This window comes from Hippichthys cyanospilos, chromosome 20, assembly GCF_059441005.1.
Source record: "Hippichthys cyanospilos isolate Australia breed blue-spotted pipefish chromosome 20, RoL_Hcya_1.0, whole genome shotgun sequence".
Taxonomy (NCBI): Eukaryota; Metazoa; Chordata; class Actinopteri; order Syngnathiformes; family Syngnathidae; genus Hippichthys; species Hippichthys cyanospilos.
Genome location: NC_142388.1, coordinates 5,803,228 through 5,822,879, shown reverse-complemented (window position 1 = coordinate 5,822,879; position 19,652 = coordinate 5,803,228). Strand labels below are relative to the sequence as shown.

The 19,652-nt window shown below is 38.1% G+C and overlaps 1 long non-coding RNA gene across 1 annotated transcript; it reads right to left on the bottom strand.

Annotated features, from left to right (window-relative positions):
• Positions 1-13,224: 13,224 nt before the first annotated feature.
• Positions 13,225-17,241, bottom strand: LOC148407072 (uncharacterized). Its single transcript, XR_015863844.1, has 4 exons — positions 17,162-17,241; positions 17,014-17,077; positions 16,873-16,929; positions 13,225-15,170 (listed from the first exon to the last, which is right to left on the bottom strand). It is a non-coding gene; the product is annotated as an uncharacterized LOC148407072 (long non-coding RNA).
• Positions 17,242-19,652: the final 2,411 nt, after the last annotated feature.

The window sequence follows — 19,652 nt, the reverse complement described above, 5'->3', positions numbered from 1 at the left end:
ATGCATTCAAACGGCATGCCGATTGTCTGATGAATATTGCTAAAATATTATTGACTGTGTGCTACCTCACATAGTACTCCTCTTGGGATAGAACCAGCACAACTTTAATAAATTTTGGATGCAGCTATGAGACATTACAGAATGTATCTGTAGCTTTGTGTCAAAACAAATTTGACAGGCTTCATATTCCGTGCCCATAACAAAGTACGTTTTTTTTAGTTTTCCTTTTAAATTACACAAGCGGAAACAAACAAAATCGCTTCTACATCACAGGTCACGTTTGCGATATTTACAGACCAACAGGTTACATGAGCTTTTCTTCTCCCTTTATAATGTTCTGAAAGCAAGTGAGTTTGTGTGTACATTTATTCTCTTTTTATAGGACAAGTATTATATTCTGAGTGCAGCCTTTCAAGTAAAAAGCAAAATCTTGTTCAGCATTAAGATAATCTCGTTGCTTGTCTTGAATGCGATGTCTTATCTTCATCATATTGCCTTATTATGATTTGTTGAGTTATGGTGACTTAGGGTCAAAGTCAAAGTTAGCTGGAATGTGTTGAACACATGTGAAGCAAAAACATGTGAACTGACAGAAAGGTGCAGCAAGATGAGCTTGAATCCCGAAAGCATGTTAAGGCAAACCTGGACGTGTTTTTTTTTTTTTTTTTTTTCATCTACTGCACGACAGGGACTTCAGTTTGACAGCAGCTAAGTGCAGATGTTGCCTCTGAAGTCAAACGCACATCTGGTTTTAGGTTGTTGAAAAATGTATTTTCTGACCTGCTTGACTCTTTTAAAAAGCTGAAGACAACATAATCAAGGACAGTCAAACAAATGCTGCAAATATGCTCGACAATACCATCACAAACTTCTGGTTTGACATGCAAGTAGCTTTTTCTGTTGTTTTGGCCTCTGTGCAGGAATATTTCAAAATGATCATGTTTGGGAAGGTTCCAGAAACTCAAAGAAACAACAAATACTAGAATGAACTGACTACCACCCAGGCTGTCCTAAATTCAACCATATATATATATATATAAATATATAAATATATATATATATATATATATATATATATAAAAATGGACCCGACATAACATCAGTGTAAAAAACAGGAATAGTCATGGCCCAGGAGACATCTAGATTGGTTGTCTCCTACAAGAGAAGCAAAAGCCTTCCTCCGACAGAGAAGTAACGTTCAACTGTGTGTGTGTGTGCACACACACACACACACCAGCATTCCTCAGTGAGACCACATCCCCCAAAAGTGTATAAGAACTGGATGTGGATGTGGTCTGACATTTTGTGTACTATGAGCGATCTAGCAACAAAAACGAACATGCTAGCAACTAGTTTGATCCAGAAAGTTAATCTTGGTTCCTTAAAAAAAAAAATAAAAAAAAAGAGCAAACTTGTTTACTGCCGGGCAGGTTAAAACTGATTTTCGACGTCTAAACCTGAGCCAATGAGCCGTCATTTATTCAATTCTTATTGAGCCCATTGCAGACAATTATCACATTTCTATTGCTTTAGTTTAATGATGAAAAAGCAATTTTGTGTAATACCTTTTACATAAGCGCACAAAATAATCACAAAAATTTAATAATGGAGCAGTGGAATGAATATATATATATATATATATATATATATATATATATATATATATATATATATATATATCAGGGGTGTCAAACTTTTTTTCAATCCCTTTAAAGCAGATTAAGATGAAGAGTTTAAAAGGTATTGGACCATTGGTGTCATGGTTCGCAGAGCTGAGACCAGCGGATCAATCTCCAGCGAGTACGCGTGAGTCCGATGGGATCGGAAAAGTAAGTGAACATTAAAAGCCTATCCCCGGATATCCATTCTTAAAGTTGCACCGGTGTGACAGAAAGATTTCCTAATGAGGTTCTTATTGATTAAGAGTTGCTATGACCATTCGGAGCTTCCTCGAAAATAACGGCCGCGCTGATTCATGCCCTTCTCACGGAGGTTTATCTTTGCCTTAATGCCTCTTTGTTCACTACTGTATTGGTGTTTCTGTCACTTCTTGAAAATCTATGGAGCAATATCACTCGCCTGGAATGGGCTCATCCAAGTGTCGGGGCCTTGTGGATCTATGGCCCAATATGGCGGAGAATGGAAATGGAGAAAAAGGAGCGGTAAACTCATAAAGCTACTCTTGCCCACTGATTGATGATATTCGCCAGCAGCATAACATTGTTTTCAAAATAGAACTTAAAAGGGGTGATGTTTTGAGTTGACCTCCGACACCTGTGATAATCCGAATAGTTTAATAACCCGCTCGAGGATGGCTATGGGTGGCGCCCGAAGAAGGTTTCAACATCCCAGATTATTTCAGCTACAGCATTCAAAAAGGCAGCAGATGTTGTACCCCGAAAATGTTTTTGGTGAACTTTTAGAGTCTCTCCTCGCACTGATTGCAACACGTTTTTGTGTGATTATGGCAATCATCTCTCGCTATGTGCTTACACTTCCTCCAGCTGGTCACCTTGGGCCACGTCCATGTTGCCGCACCGGCAACTAACGAGGTGGCGTTCTGACTCCGAATGATCATTTTGTTTTTGGGAATCAGTGAAGACTAGCATTCAAGAGTGAACAAAAAATCTCTGAAACAAACAAATCCTTCTTCAAGTCATTATTAGTGATACAAATATGAGATGAAAAAAAATATCCCTTAACTAAAAAAAAACACGTTTTTGTCCAAATGCATTGGAGGATTGAATTTGGTCTGTAACAGCAGAAAATACTCAAATACCGTTTTAGTTGTTTCCCAAAATAAAACCACCTTGATTTCATATAAATCATTTTTTTTTCCATGAAAGACTAAAATTATCTAAAAATATCAACTGTCAAGCGGCTTTGGACAATTTTAGGTCTCCATATGATTAATCAATTACCTGATAATTTCACTGAGGATTTTAATGAGTCCTTACGTAATTAATGTACAGTGGACCCCCGGGTTACAGCATCCCTGGTTTACGTTTCATTTACGTTCCGAAGTGGAATACTACTTTTTTTTGTCCTCTCTTTACGGCTTTTTGCCCGCTTTACGGCATCAAGAACTGTCATGACCTGTGAGGTTGGCTGTGTTTATGTGTTTTTGCCTCCCTCTTCAGGGCTGCAACGCGTCACTAAGACGCTTGTCTGCTATTGGTTGGCTTCACGGTGTCACTAAGATGCCGACATGCTAAAGACTCGCGTGAGTGCTTACAATATCGTATATATTGTGCATTTTAGTGATTAATTCCAAATTTAGTTGGTTAGCCATGGGTCCCAAGATTACTGGTGATGTTATAGGTAGAAGTGAGAAGATATTTAGTATGGAAATAAAGCTGGAGATAATCCAGAAATACGAAAAAGGCTAGGCTACCCTCGCCAGGGAATATGGTCGTAAGTAGTCGTAAGTCAATGTCACTCAAAGGTAAACAAAATATATTTTTTTCTGTTTTACATGTATTTTCTACATAAATAGCACTTACTATACTATTTTTTTTCCAAATTTTAATATGTATATACAATTTTGATGTTTTTACCTGGGGTTTTATACGCATTACCATAGGTTTCAATGGCCCGCCATACGACGATTTCGTCTTACGATCCCAACCCCAGAACAAATTAATTACCGGTCAGAAACGCAGTAAGAAGTCCAACTTTAAAAACACCATAGTTTACTAAACAATATATGGCCACAAACACCTCTGTGAACATTTACCGGTATTTTATGTGTCAAGATGTAAGAATGTGACTATTCCGAACAATGGCTCAGCGGAACAACATTACTAAACTTGTAGCGCTAACTGCTAATTTGCTTGGATTCATTTTTTGAAAAAAAAAAAAAAAAAAAAAAAAAAGCTTCCATATTGCAGCTGACTCAAATAAGCTCCTTCCTTAAACAAATGATTCACCATAAAACTGGACTGATTGCATGAATACATCCATACAAATGACAGCATCTTACACAGCTGGTGGGTTTTCATAATCTGGCGGTGTCAAGCGAGCATCCTCAGATGCCTTTTTTTCTTCGCCGCAAAAGCTCAAATTGCCCCGTGGAATGCTTATTTTCAGACCTCAGAGCATAGGGCAGACAATGTGTGTCCTTTTCAAAGGGTATCAGGGATTGGCAGGGCCATGATCTCTTCTACTCGAAGGTCTTTTGTGAATCCCTGGAGGGGATGAGGCCAGGCAAACTCCCTGGCGCCGTTCTGCTCTTTCACCCAGTCAACCTTCATTAGCTTCTACAGTAACGTTCCCTTTGCTGGAGATCTCCCCCAAAATTTTTGGAGCAGGCTTAGTACACAAACACAAAGAAGACAGAAGACTCAAACTGACGCAGAGTAGAATGACTCAGCTTAACAGATAATTGTAAAATTTATATTGGTATTCCTCGAGGGTGAGATTTTCTCCCGTTTAGCATTCGCTGGAAATCATAAAACCTTCTAAGAATAAACTTGTATAACCTCACAAATCCGTTTTATTATAATTGTGGCCGGGTGGACTCATCAAAGTTGTTTCTTGATGAGTATTTTTTTCCACTCTTCTAATTTACGTCAACAAAAGACGTGTGAAGTCTGTCAGGTTCTCAAAGTCACGTCGCTCAACGGTAAATAAAATGTCATTTTTCCTTTATATATTTTTTTATTTATGATGTTATTTAATTACATACATGAATATTATATATAAGTAGCACTTACTATATTATTTTTTTATTCATTTTTATATGCACCGTATTTTCCGGACTATAAGCCACACGGGTATATAAGCCGCAGCAGCAAAAATTGAGAAAAAAAAAAATGTCACGTATAACCCGCACTAGACTGAGACATAGACATATCTACGCGAAAAGTGTTTTTAATTGTTTATAGTTATTTAAAACTTTTTAATAGCCTGCCGACAGCAACATCCTCTCTTTAACAGACTCAACATGCTTGCATATTTAGCACCAACATATTTAAGCAAAAATGGATGGATTATTTTCAATATAACACCAACAGAATACTGCAGTGGTAAATAGCAGCTCAAACTCAAACACAATCTTTTTAGACGTAGACATATTTTTTTAATATTTTAATGGTTTATTTTTAAAAGTCTTTTTGAGTTTTGTCTCCTGATGGCTAGCAAAGAAAAAAAGATGCAGATAAGCCGCATTGGACTATAAACCGCAGGGCTCAAATCACGAGTAAAAAGTCACGGTTTATGGTCTGAAAAATACAGTATAAAAATGTTGATTTTTTTTCCCTGGGGTTTTATATTTATTAGCTAATTACCGTCGGTTTGTGTTGCCCGTCATACGACGATTTCACCTTAATTACGTATAGTGGGGTCCACTGTATACTAAATCAGACACAGCATTCTTTTATTTTGCCAACCAAAAAAGCTTCGAAAAAATATATTATATAAACACTGCTTCAAAGAATGCATTGGCCAACTTTGTGGTTTCTCTTGAGAGGGATTTCCAAGTCCGTCAGGACAATGTGACTTTCTCCACGTTTTTTATGTTTTGTCAGTCAGCATGTTTGACTTTAGGGTAGTTCAATTGGACATGATAATTCGCAAAGGTCATCCACTTATAACCAAGTGCTGACAGATTCTACCTTTTGAAGCCTCATCATTTATGCATTCTAGTATAGCGTGACCACAACGAATAAACACTTTTTTTTTGTATCTGTTGAACGTGACAATGTATTTGTTGCGGTTGTTAAAAATGACCAGGATCACCTTTCAACATGCTACTGCATCACGAGTTGACTTTAAGGTTCCTTAGTCCTCATCTATCAGTATGAGTGATCACCTGCTTGTGTGCTGAATTAGCAGCAGCTACTGACGCACGCCATTGACTGATATTGATCAAAACAGCTCACTTTAGGTATAAAATGCCTTGTAGAAACACTTAAATCACGGGCGCTCATGCAGAAAAACGCCAGGGCAAGGGCGCTTTGCAAATTTTGGAGTTACATTTGTTAAACATGCTAACAATCGATCAAGTTTGCATTTTCAAGTTAATTCGATAAACTGTTATATTGCGGTTTACTATTCACACTTTGAGCGCCATTGACGTGAAAGGACGTCAATGAAAATCCTATTAAGGTGCACCATCGACGTAAATTGACGTCAACATTTCTTTTTTTTTTAAATGGAAAAAGCATGAGAAAAGTTGTGGCCAGCTCTGTCTTGATCTGACTGGGAAATTTAAAAATAAATAAAAAAATAAAAAACCTGAATCAATCTTTTAAAAAAATAATCGCTGGTATTAAAAAGACGTAAAGGTAATAGCGCACTTAGTTGAAAAAATTTTGGGGTGGCCAATGGCCCTGGATCCCACCAGACGAGAATTGAAAAATTATTACAATGAATCAACATCAAATTTACAATTATTACTATGAATCATTTTTATTCAGTGTATTGAAGAGAAATTTTTAATGTTTAGTCATCTTAGATAATTGCATATTAACCCTTGGGGAAAGTTTTGACCCAACTCTGGATTTTTTTATGTTTTTGATGCATGATATCAAAGGAAAAGCATACAAAAAACACCAAGAGGCTAAAATATTGCATAGATGATTCAAATACGATGATATCCCTTCTAAATGCTTGCAAACGGTTAGTCGAGAGGTGCACACTTCAGGTGTCAAATTTAGCCCATGTCAGGCTCATTTACTGCCATTCAAAATTGGAAATGCCAATTTTGGACATACTGAAAACACAATGTTTTATCATGCATTAACAAAAAGGTTTTCTTGGTTGTAGTAGCACCCATTTTTTAAATAGCAGACCATGAACAATACCTGAAAAATAAATAGTGTGCTGTAAATGGCCTGGACACCACTGCAAAATGGGACTGAACTTTGTTGTGAGAAATTGTGAAGAAAAAAAAAAAAAAACAGTTGTTAAATAATACAATTTTTTTTTCCAAAAGTGAAAAAATGTAACTCTCACTATCTTATTAGTTTGTGTGTATTTTCGTTGTTTGAAGGAACAAGAAAGCAAAGAATCCAAGTACACACTGGCCCCACTTCTTCACAAACGCACAGAGTGACTTCACCAAGAAAAGAATGCATCCAATACAAATCAAATGATTCAGTTTAAGTGCATTTTGCTCCTCCTATTCATCAGCTGGCGCGGTCGAAATGTCTGATACTGCTGTGCGATGCACATTGAAGGCACAGGCTAGCATTGACCCGGCGTAGGCGTCCATTTCACGCCTGCCCAGTTCAGGGGCTAATGGGTGCAGTTAGCATCTCACAAGTGGGCTAGCTTAATGATCGAACACCATTAATTCCACTGTGAATCATTATGTATCCAAATGACTGATTCGGAGTCAAATTGAGCATGTTTTAATGGCTTGATGGGGAGAAAATGCAACCTTTACCCATATGCGGTATTTTGACCATTTTGGGTCATTTTCTTCCATTCCATCTTTGCAGTATTTTAGCCAGGGGATGTCACACTCCTCGGAATGTGATCATTTAAATGGCCGTTGCCATGTTGAACTTTGACATGTTGTCACCATCTGGGTGAAATTTCAGCTTCCTAGTGTCTTCTCTCAATGTTTATGTAAAATTCGCTTGATGTGGGGATCAAAGGATTGGACAAAATACTCCAGAAATTAATTTCTGGGATGGTATATTTTGTCATTTCATTTTGGAATCGATTGAAAAATAATCAGCACTGGTTTATGTTCCTCTGAGATTTTTTTGTACCCAGCATTTTTGGATGTATCACTGAAGGGGATCCAAAATCCAGTTCTCATCAACACAAGGTTTGGATTCAGGCACTAATCAGTGAGAGAATGTTTCCTTCTAAAGGTAATTGAGCCGTGGCGCTGTGCCGTGTGGCATTTAGGATATTTCGGCTTGATTTAACGTGCATTTGAGTTTTTCACATAATCATGTCATTTAGCTCTCATTTTCTTTCTAAACTGTCATTGACAGTGGGGTTATTATTTTTGAAATTGTTGTTTGATTAGACTATATGAATTTATTTAAGATGATCTAAGACGTTTAGAACGTGCTATTTGAGAGAATTACAGCAACCATGCTGACTCGTTTTCGGCCATTTTATGAACTCAAAAAACCTATTCGATTAGTGAATGTTGTAAGTGTGTCGTTTTATTCGTGTCCTATTTCATGCTTCGAAGAAATGACTTGGGTGCAACGTCTGTGTAATATAGATCGCTCCACTTACATTTCTTGTCAGCATTTTTTTGTGCTATCTACCTACCTATGCAATAAAAAAAAAAGTAATAAATACTCACTGACATCTTTTGGTACATGTACAATTTGCACTTTGGTTTGTTTCCCGGAATATTATTACTACTTAAACACCACCAAGTGGAACCCATACTTTTTATATATATATATATATATATATATATATATATATATATATATATATATATATATATATATATATATTAGGTGCTTTCAGTGCTCACGAAATGGTTTGCACCGTTGCCCGTGCACAGGAGTGTTTGATGATATTTACGTGTTCCGTGGACCAAGCCTGCGGACATGTGGATGCGGAAAGGTCACATTACTGGCGGAAAAGGTTTTGAAATAATTTATCTTGGTCTCGTTTTCATGTCACAAAAAGCTGGCATTTGAACAGTGGTGGGTAGACTTTTTCTATCCGCTGTATACATTACCTAAGCAAAGCACAAACGCACGAGTCAAGAGGTTATGTTTTGAACACCGCCGCTTTCATGGTTAGCTCATTAGTTTGGAGTGTGCAAAAACCACAGTTGTAATTTTTATAAAACTTTCATGAGGGTAGGCTAAGCTATTTTTTTTAATTAGATGTTTAAATTCCATTATAGTTTTTTTTTGTGAAAGAATTTGTCATATCTTACTGAGATGCATGCTGTTCATTTGTGTTTGTTTTGTCTCAGCAAGACAACAAAGTTAATTGCATTCAAAACAAACATGAGAAATCATTAGAAAGGTCAAGATGTCCTCTGATGAGCACACTGGGACCTAGTAGGGTAGCTGCAATGAGTCAAAAGAACCAAAAATGTCCATATGACATAAATCACATTTAAGTATTCTCACGTATATGTTCAAATGTGTTTTAAGTACTTCTAAAATAATAAAAAATGCAAATATGTCTGAATGTACTTACCGTATTTTCCGTACTAGAAGGCGCAACTAAAAGCCTTATTTTTTTTAAAAAGCTGATGGAGCGCCTTATAATCAGGTGCGCCTTATATATGGATCAATATTGAGATTGGGATCCGTAAATGGGGAATGAAGTGATAAAGTAAACTTTACCTGTTTCTTTTGTGTGTTTACACAAGGTTGCTCATATTGACCTTGAGTTATTATGCTATTGAGAGTTTAGAGTTATTATTTGAATTATTATTGTTATTACTTTGAGTATTATTATATTGTTCTTGAAAAGTTTGAAAATATGTCAATTGAGGGTGCGCCTTATATTCTGGTGCGCCTTATATATGCAAAAAGTTTTACAATATGTCATATGTCGGTGTGCTTTATAGTGCGGAAAATACGGTAGTCCTTATCCTGTCACCGTTGGTAACAGTTTGTCACCTCATCTGGTTGAAATTGCCGTAAACATCGGAGCAAGTATAATCACAGTCTAAAAAGGCATCAATCAGGTATTATTGTTAATACTTTATTACTATATTGTGATTGAAAATGTTTGAAAATATGTCATTAATTGAGGGTACGCCTTATAGTGCGGAAAATACAGTCATCTTAAAAGTTAAAATGTAGCTCATTTTTCATACATCCAAGCGCAATGGTATGTTTGAATGTATTTTTGAATACGCTTGAAAATACTTGCAAATACGTTTGAACATATAGCCATAAGCTAAATGCTCATTTTTTCTGTAATGCTACAAGGTATGCTTGTCAACACGGTTTTTATCGTTTATTCTCGGTCGTAGTTGCAAGTTCTTTGCAAACATAGTTATATGGATGTACAAATTAATTTGTCAGTGAAAAAAGCAAGGTTACTCCACATTCAGAGCCTTCGTAGTCATACATGATTTTTTTGGGTTTTTTTCTATTTCGCTGAGAAATCATGCTGCGCAAACCGCAGCGATCACGTAAGCCGCTTCTCATCTTCGTGTCAAAACAAATCCCCGGCATGCAACAGGCTTCCCCCCCTGTCGGGGCAACAACCTTGAACAAAAACGCACCACGGAATTCCTCGATCAATTCAGCCGCGGCCTCTCGTGGATATTTCCCGGTTTGTTACAACGGCGCCATGTGCTAGTCTGAGCCCGAGCCCGCAGGATTCTGCGAGTACATTGATGCGAACGCATGTCCTCTAAGATGACAGGGATGGCACGGTGCCTCGCCCGTCAGACCCGGCGCCGCATTCCAATGGCTGTTAATTGAGCACCTGCCCATCATCTCATCCCTGATTGATGACATAATTAGAAACGGCCTGTTTGATGGAGAAGCCTGGCAAACTCTTCTGTCTGTTGGCCCTTGCGAGGTTGTGAAGCCCAGGCAGGCCCCAGGAGATTCGCTCTGTCACTAACCTTGCTTTAGCATGCGGAGGAGCGCGCCTGCATGCGCCTTCTGTTCGTGTGTGTGTGTGCATACGGAACGCTCCGGCCCTCCCCTCCTGAACAATGAACATAGTTTCAAGCTTGGGGAAGCTGATTAAATTAAAGTGCCTCGCAGGCAATCATGCCAAGGTCAAAGAGATGCTGCGCAGACCGCTTCTGGCACCAACTTTCCTCGCCGTGTTGAGACATTTATCAGCAGATGTGTGTGGTTCAAGCTAAGCGGCGACTGAGTGGCCGAGAAAGACGCGCGATTGAATTGTCATTGTTAATTTCGTTACTTGCGTTTCAGCAAGAAAATTAACTTTCAGCAATGGCTGACGTATTTGTTTTTCGCTTCTCATTTAGCAATGATACACACATATGCACACAAACACACACGCGCATTAAGTACATTTCCATCCATCCGTTTTCTACAGCCGCTTATGCTCCCTAGGGTAGCTAGCTTACTGGTGCTTATCCCAGCTGTCAACGGGCAGTAGGCGGAGTCACCCTGAACTCGTTGGCAGCCAATTGCAGGACAAACAACCCTTCATGCACCCAATCACACCTAAGGATGATTTATTATGTCCAATTCACCTACCGTGCATGTATTTGAAATGTGAGAGGAAGTGGAAGTGCTGCAGTGCACACGGGCATGGGGAGAACATGCAAATGCCACACAGGGACACTTTTGTAATTCTTTCAGACTAGATAAGTGTGGTAGAATGATATCTAGATAAGCGAATGTGCAAGACAACTACTAGTAGCTACCTTGGAATTCCACAGGCAAATAGCAATCATGAGGAGGCAACTAATATCCATTCATTCATCCATTTTTTTTATAGCCGCTTAACTGGACTTGGGTTGCAGGCTTGCTGGTGCCTATGGTCAAATATCATGGTCAAATTATAATTGAAAAAACAGGCCAATTTTTAAAGTCTACTACTCAGATGAATTATTGCTGAAACTTTTTGTTATTAATCCTGCAATGCACTTCATGGAATGAAACCTTCTCTAAACAACACTGAGCAGTCATCAAGTGGGATTTAAAACTAATTCAAAAACAGACTGCTAAGAATGTGGGAAAAACACATGACATTTTTGATTAAATAGAAACCCAGTGCATTAAACAGATTCCTCCTTGATGTCTCGCTGGTTGTAGCATTTTGAAAGGCCAAAACTAACAAGGTTACAGAATGTTGTGAGTACAGAGACACTAATTTCGGGTCTGATGAGTCCAGATGGAAATTGTGGCCAGAGTATATCAAACACTGCTATGGATGGTGTATGCCAGATAAAACACAGCATGTTGGAAACATTGCGTGTGCTGTTGTTGGGATGATTCCATATTGCAGGCAAGCCTGAGGAGATTCTGGGAAAAGGGAGTTGTATCCATTCAGCAACATACAGACCAATGAAGTTGAGCAAGTATTTACCGCAGAGGTTAAGGAGAAGATAAACATGAACGCTGAAACAGTACAGCAGCCTTCAAGAGAGATTAAAGGCAGAATTTATGGAAAAAAATGACACATTTTTTTGACTAACAAGAGCTTTGGGATTATCCAGTTATGGGATTACTTCAATTCCATGTATGTAATTTTAAAATCTTGAAATTGATGGTGAGTTGGTTAATCTTGAGCAAAGGACGGAGCTAGTTGGGAGATGGACCAATCAACAGCTGTTTTTGTTGCTCTGGGATGGATTCTCTGTTGGATTACCTCAAGCCTGAGCGCCATCACCCGCTTTGCGTCTGAACATCATCGGTGTACGCAGCATATGCTTAATTGGCAGTTTGAGTCTCCACTGGCTTGTCTGTGTTCCAAGTCATTAACATGTAATGTGCACTCAGGACACGGGCCCCAGAAGAAATAGTCTTTCCTGCATAACATTTAAACAGCTTTGGGCCACAGTTTTCCCAGCTGTGAGACAAAGGGCTTCTGCTTTGTGTCTAAGGGGTACCCCTCTCTGGTTTTGCCCAATCAACTGTCACCACCTTTTTACCATCGGCCCTTTCCTCAGCGCCATCTCTTAGGCTCTTGTTCCCGTACAAACCGCCCCTGTTTTTTGTCTTTGCTGCTTCGAGCAAAGCAGAGAGCGAGAGAGAGAGAGTGATTGGAGATGGAAAACAGGCGGCCAAATGTTGCTAACTGCTTGTATAACATACAGTAGCTGTTTCATTCAACGTCAGCCTTACCCGTTAGCATAAAGTGCCTCAGATAAGGCGTTCATCTTCTGTGATGCACTCATGTTAGCATACTATAGCACATAGGTTTCTCAAAAGGGGGTATGGGTAATCCTGGGGGCACTTGAAGGAGCTCCAGGAGCGTACCTGAGATTTGAAATCAAACAAACATTCAAAGATCCTTTAAAAAAAAAATACTGAATTAAATGTTCAGGAAAATAAAAGTTCAAAAAACAAATTTCATGTTCAGTAAGTTAGTCAATTTCATTATTTAAAAAACCTAGATTCTCCCCATACTAGAATGGTTTGACCCAATTTGTCATATGCCGCCACTCGTTACCTGTCAAGTTAATGATTTATTTTTGTGAACAGATCTTGACTGTAATCCAAATAGAGGATGCTTTCTGTTGAATATTTTTCCGTGGACAAATATTTATACACAATAATGTTATTAGGGAAAATAGGTCAGTTGTTTATTTGATTGATAATTTTATGCGGACAACTATTTATTCAGAATAATTTCTTTTTGGTAACAAATCTCTTCTATGATCAAAATAGGGCACTTGATGTTGGTTATTCTTTGTGGACCAATACAGATAAAGTTGGAAGAATTCTAAAGTTTAATAAATCAGACACTTATGGCATGTTTTAAGTATTAGGGCTCACAAGTGAATTTGTTTTTGGAACAGAGCGCTCTAACTTCGTAAGGTACTTGGATTTGTTTAATGTACATAGCGGAGGTTTATCATTTGGTCCTTTATAGGTCAGCAGAAGGATTTTAAAATCAATTCTAAACTTTACGGGAAGCCAGTAGGGCTGCGGCATTTTGGACCAGTTGGAGATTCTTTAATGAGCAGCTTGCTAAGAGAGCAGTGCAGTCATCGAACCTACAAGTCTGCAAGTCACAAACACGTTTTTCAGAATCAGCTAATGATGAGAAGTTTAGGCTAGAAATTTCGGCTATGAGATCACGGATGTGAAACTCATGAGCCCAACTAAAATCTGTTTCGAAATGTTGGTTATGAAGATTCCACTGAGAAGATCCACCTTAATTATCCATTTTTCTGCTTCATTAGAGTGTTGGCATTTCAAGTCTCAATTTACAAGCTCTCTAAGATGGGCCACTCGTAAAATATGTGCCCAGTGAAAGTCCATGAATATTTAACTGATGAGTAAAAAAAAAAAAGAATCGTTGAAAGCCCGTGCTATCACAGGCTCTCCAGTGTTGTTACGGACATGGAGGTGATGACCCTGAGAATCTCTACGCTCCTGTTCAAAGCTGGCTCTAACATGTGCACTGGGTTATTCAAATACAAGTACGTGATACACACAAGATATTAGAATGCCTCTAATGCCTTTGGGTGAAACAATGTGATTGAACTTCTAAGTTCGACGTTCACAAGAGTAGTTTGTTGAAAAATATACTATGCTGTTTTACATGTATCCCGAAGACACTCACTATTTTCAAGTTGTTTTTAAATTGACCAGACATTCAACCTTAAGTATTCATGTATATGTTTTTTTCAATTTTTTTCAGGCGGTTGACGAAAGGAAGGTCTTATGATGATTTAAGCACCAAAGTAATCAATTATCAAGGCAATCAAATACGTATTTGAAACTACATATGTGAAATTAATTGCCTTTGTCGTTGATCACTCAAAATAATCAATGATTGATGAATGTGCATTTGATAACTCGAAATAATGACTTTTGTAATCAAGTACTAGAAGTGATTGATTACTTTAGGCAATCAAAAACTAAAGTAATTGATGACAGTGTATATAGCTGCTTAAGTAATCAATTACTTGAAAAACGTTTTTGATTACCTTAACACTTCAACACCTAAAATAATCAATTACTCGCCCTAATTGTTTGGTTTTTTTTTTAGTAATATTCCCGTGTGTGGACACAGATGGACTCGGACGTTGGTTCAGCCGGCTCGCTTCTTGTTTTGAAAAAAAAATGCCGTGACAACCTCAGCAAACACAAGCTGCTAGGATGTCCTCCAATGAGCACTCTAAGACTTAGTGTGTAGCTCAAATGAGTCAAAATATGGAGACAAAACCAGAATGTCCATTACAGAGGACACAATAATGAATAGGCTATCTCAGTGATAGCAACCTTGCCCTTATCATTTCGATGTTACCAGCGCGCCAGATGCGATTTTTGAAAAATGTTCTCAAAGGCCCGTAAGAAGCCATTTTCAGGTCGTTCCTGGTCACCTGCTTCACCTTCTTGCTTTCGCTATTCATCAGCATCTTCATTCATTATAGGTCTTGCCCAGGCGGTGAGTCTTGCCCAAGGTCACAGCTGCTTCTGTCCCAACAGGAATTGTGACTCCTCTGACCCACTGGCTCAACATATGGTGGCGTGGCCAAACTCTGGAGGTCCAGGGACAGCAAGTTAAACTTTAATCTGGCCCATTTCCAGGGAATTTGCTCCAAGTCTCCCCTGTCAGGAGGCACTTTAATTAGTGAATAAGCAACTCATTTTCTTTGCTCCATGAAATACTTCCACGCTTTTTTTTTTTAAAAGAATACCTTGCAGCTACAGCCTTGGATTTATTCCAAAGTTATTTTGAGCTGCCTTTATCTCTTTGCACATGCATAAACATTTACCAGACATCTCATGCAACTTGCCTTTATGAAAAATGAGTATTTTGCCATTCTGGAAATCCACAAACTGTTTGTAGGTGCAAAAATGATTTTTAGCAAGTAAGGCTGAAGAGGTGCTATTATTTTGAAATTATAATACTTTTGGACCACATTTCACTTAATATTCTAAAAAGTCATAACTATTATTGAACATTGATTTCATTTAAACTATCCCTATCCCAGCTGTCTTTGAGCAGCAGGTGGGGTACACCCTGAGCCCCTCGCCAGCCAATCACAGGACACACAGAGTCAAACGAGCATTCACGCTCACAAACAGACCCAAGCGTAATTTGGAGTGTCCAATATACCTACCATTGTAAGAGGAAACTGGAGCACCTAGAGAAAACCGATGCAGGCATGGGGAGAACATGCAGACTCCACAAGGAAGGCAGAAGCTGGAATTGAACACACGACCTCTACTCCTGAGGCGGCTGTGCTAACCAGCAATTCAACATGCTATTCCACAAGTTTTATATATTGTTTTAATGCTGATGACAATGATGGGAAATCCAGGTCCAGAAAGTTAAAATCCTGCCATATTTTGGCTTTTGCCTAAGATGCTTGTAATCAAACGGTAGCTTTTGAGTAGAAGCATCTGTGTCTCATCTCAAAAGCTTTCCAAAAACAACTTTAAAACGTTTGTAACTATCAAATGTGAGTCCAAGTCCAAACAAATGTGTTTGTTTGGACATTTTAAATGGAAACAGTTTGGTGCGTTTATTATGTTAACACCTGTAAATGGCTTCCCGGTTTCTAAGTGTTTCAGGCAGTTATACAACAGCCTTCAGAGTAAAAGTCATTTTGTCACCAATTAAATCTAAGTACAGCTGGTGACTCATTTTTTACACATTGTAAAAGGCAAAATAGTGTTTTGGAGGCAGGTTGGGCGGAATCCAAATACAAATTTCACACACTTTGCAAAAATTAATACATTAGGGCAGTCAAATGAGAGGACTTATTGAAGCTTTATAAAGTGAAATCAACTTTCCAAATCTAACTTCAACAGCGCACAGACAGACAAAATGGGGATATACCTTTTCTGAGAGAAAAACACGCCTATTAGTACAAGTGTTTTTTTTGTTTTTTTCAGGAAAAAAGAGAAACATTTTGAATAATCCAAGAAAGCTTTTACAGCATTACAACATTCATACATAGGTCAGATGCTGGCTATTGACCCTTATTTTGCAATTACCAAAAAACTTGAATGGTTTGAGAACACTAATATATATATATATATATATATATATATATATGTGTGTGTGTGTGGCCAGGTAAGAATTACGTAAGACCGTGCACACACTTCATTTTATGTGGGCTTTATTCCCCGACTGCACACGGAATATGCACAGCATTAATTTACAAACACCGAGATTAGATTTATTACCAAATAGACAACAGTAGTGGCTTGCTGAACAAAGAAAAAAAACACAAAACAATTCAAGCCACTGAGCTTCAATGGTCACATGTATGACAAACAAATTGAACTGTTGAATACTTACTTAATATTTTCTCCAATGTTCACGGGTGCACTCAGAAGGCGACGGACAATCTCCCCTCTGAACAGTATGAACGGTGACACGTTAACTTTACACAAACCAACTGCGACTCTACACGACATTTTACGGTTTGAAATGACTTACGCTGCGCCGCGGCATACACCCACGCTCAGTAGCAAAACAGTAAACCTCTCCAGACCAGCTTCCACTGTAAAAACGTCATTTCCATAACATTCTATTTTCAAAGATTCGTCGTCTTATTGAACCTATTGTAATTGACTGTATTTGTTACCTGAAATTCTATCGAGGCACGATTGGAATCACGAGACGGAACGTCCACTTAACGTGATGCCTCCAAGACCTTCAGTCTTCGCGGGTATTTTACTCTACTTCCTGGCCTGGGTCTCATGCGCGCTACTCGTTCTCGCGGTATTTCCGTGACCGCTGTTCCCAAAGGGACAGCACCCCCTCTATTAGGCAGAGATGCTGGCTAACGGTAAAACTAAGTACTTGCACATTTGACCAAGAGTGTACTTGAAACATTTTAAACATTAATGTTGAATAAAAAAAATTAAAATAACCCCCCGCCCCACTAAAAAAAACATAACCCTTAATTGTTGAAATAGTCAATGGATCGTGACTAGAAATACACATAGTTAGCATTGCTTGCAAATGTTTTTTTTTCTTCTCCTAAACATCTTTACCATGTAAACTAGCTTTCGAAAAACCCATCGTACAATAATTGATGTATTTCAAGTAAGAAGCAAGTAAAAATCAAGGAACTCTATTCATTTAATTACGCTCCAGGAACTTTTAGCCGTTAGAGTCTAACAGAAAAGCTACTATTCATTTTTATGCAAATTGAGAGCAAGGTGATAGCGAATTGATTGACTTAATGTTCGTGGCATTTGCCTTCGGCGGCAAATGGACGCAAAAATGCGGCGACCCCGTCCTGACATCCATTAGCCCGCCGATGAAAATAGCGGCCGAGGACTCACCTGTGTTCTCCTTGTAATTAAAAGCTTCTCAGCCCGCTAAAAGACGTGACTAACAACAGAGCTGATCTTTGAAAGCAACCACTTCGCTGTTTAGTCTGCCAGATGTCGACGGTTGAGATTGTTGAATAGCATTGCGTCTTTTGATGACTTTCCCCTCCGCGTTAAAGATAAAGATAAAACCATATCGTCTTTGAGCTAACACCTGTTCACGGGATATTTCAAAAGAAGAAAATTCTCATTTGGCGACTCGGCGCGATACGGAATATGGCAAACATAGATGTTCTCGCTTGTAGATCAAACAGAACCCTCATTATGTTGAAGATAAAAAAAGTGTGCTGGCATTGCTACAGAACTAACAGATGTGCCGCTCATGATCAATTCAATCTTCGCCCGGAACGATTTAACCATCACTAAATTATAAGAGGACGCGTCCCTTTGAGAGATTACACTTGAAGTTTGGGGAAGTGAGCATGGTAATGTAAAACACAAAAAATCGTCGATACAGTGGATCCCTGGAGTTGCGGCGTCCCTGACGATTTTTTCACGTTACGAAGTGGAATACGAAGTTTTTTTGTTCCCTCTATACAGCATTTTTGCCGATTTACGGCAACAACAACTGTCATGACCTGTGGGGTTTATGTTGTTTTGCCTCCCTCTTCAGGCTTACAAGACCAACCCCAGAATGGATTAGTTTCTTATGCATCACATCTCATTAATTAGTTTTCTTATTTGCCTCCTGCTCACCCAGCAAATACTGGTTGAAACCATACTGAAAAGACATTACATGTGTACGTCCCAAAAAAAACATCCCAATTAATAAAAAGACATCTTTAAAAATACATCCTACACACACTAATTTCAGTCGAAAGTGAGGTGACGTTATCTTTTTCAAGTGGCTCAAAAAAAATGCCATTAACACAAATTCACTAAAAAGATTGTTTTTTTTGTTGAACTCAGAATTATCCTTACTTTGGCATTAACATTTCATAACAACATAACATAACATCTCCTTGTTAAATCTGAAAAATCTTTAGCAAATTTTGAAGAATATTTAAACCACATTGGATAAACACAGCTTCATTTTCAGCTAATTTTAGAAAAAAAAAACACTGGATGGACTTAAACACCACAAAAAGCACAAATTTTGGACGAAATTTGGCTGATTTTAATAACTAGCTAGCTAGCTAGCTAGCTAGCTAGCTAGCTAGCTAGATAGATAGATAGATAGATAGATAGATAGATAGATAGATAGATAGATAGATAGATAGATAGATAGATTTTATTATGATTTTTTTACATTGGGACATTTTCAGTAATTGGGGCATTAAACCAATGTTTTGATTGTAAACACAATTTAACAAAATTCATTATTAAATACTGCAAGACTTTTTTTTTTTCTTTTATATGATGAAAAGAGGCTTACTGTTGGATTTAGTTGTGCCATAAGAGTATAATGCTAGCGTGGCTTGGATTTTCTCCAGCTTTGTGCTAAAATTTAGCGGCTACACTAATATGTTTCTAGTATCCTCGGGCATAATTCTGGAACCCAAATTTAGCAGTCTGACCCATTAATTTCCAGGCATAAACAAGCACAGAAAATAATTTAAAAAAAATGGCATTTTACATGAATTACTGCGCAAATATATATATTGTCGTGAATGCTTCTCGGAATAAAACGGGAGTGAGCACTTAAATCCAATGGCTCTTTTATTTTCAAAAAAAAATAACAGGAAAAAAAAAACCTTCACTTAAGTATGTACAGTTTGTGCAAAAACATTTAAAGGT